Source organism: Kogia breviceps, chromosome 17 (assembly GCF_026419965.1).
Source record: "Kogia breviceps isolate mKogBre1 chromosome 17, mKogBre1 haplotype 1, whole genome shotgun sequence".
NCBI lineage: Eukaryota > Metazoa > Chordata > Mammalia > Artiodactyla > Physeteridae > Kogia > Kogia breviceps.
The window spans coordinates 53,261,164-53,261,747 of record NC_081326.1 but is presented as its reverse complement, the minus strand read 5'-3'; the positions used below and the strand labels follow the sequence as shown (position 1 = coordinate 53,261,747).

The 584-nt window shown below is 43.5% G+C and overlaps 1 non-coding gene across 1 annotated transcript; it reads right to left on the bottom strand.

Moving 5' to 3' along the window:
* Positions 1 to 218: 218 nt before the first annotated feature.
* On the bottom strand, positions 219 to 291 carry LOC131744308 (small nucleolar RNA R38). Its single transcript, XR_009332095.1, has one exon. It is a non-coding gene; the product is annotated as a small nucleolar RNA R38 (small nucleolar RNA).
* Positions 292 to 584: the final 293 nt, after the last annotated feature.

Genomic DNA, 584 nt, shown 5'->3' with positions numbered 1-584 from the left:
AGTATAAACCTAATCTGGGCCACTTGCCCATTTCTGCCACCTCTTATAGCCTGTGCCCTCAGAACCATTAATCAAGGGGCCGAAAGTGTGACAGGGCAGCCACACCACTGGTTTTCAAGCTGCAGAGGGATGATGCATTAGGACTGGGGTCTTGGCAGGGTATGCACTGCGATCCCTTATAGAGCCTGAACTTCTTTTAAAAGCACAGGGCCAGCCCCTTAAGCCTCAGAACAGATTGTTTTCCCTCAGTTGAGATTTTCAGACAGGGATAACTAACCATCATAGGCTACCAGATGTATTTTAAATGTATACTCGTGGAGTCTTTTCTGTTAGATATGATAGAGAGTGTGAGGAGGAGAGCAGTCTGGAATGACTGACTGAGGCAAGTACCTGGAGGATGTGGCTGTTATTGACTAAACTGAGGAAGATTGGGGGGGAAAATGAATTTTGGAAAGAAGAGTAAGTGTTTGATTTTTGGCATGTTAAGTTTGAAATGCATTTGTTATCCAAGTGGAGATATTGAATAGGCATTTGAATATATGAGACCAGAGTTGAGATAAGCCTAGGAAGCAGATAAAAATTGG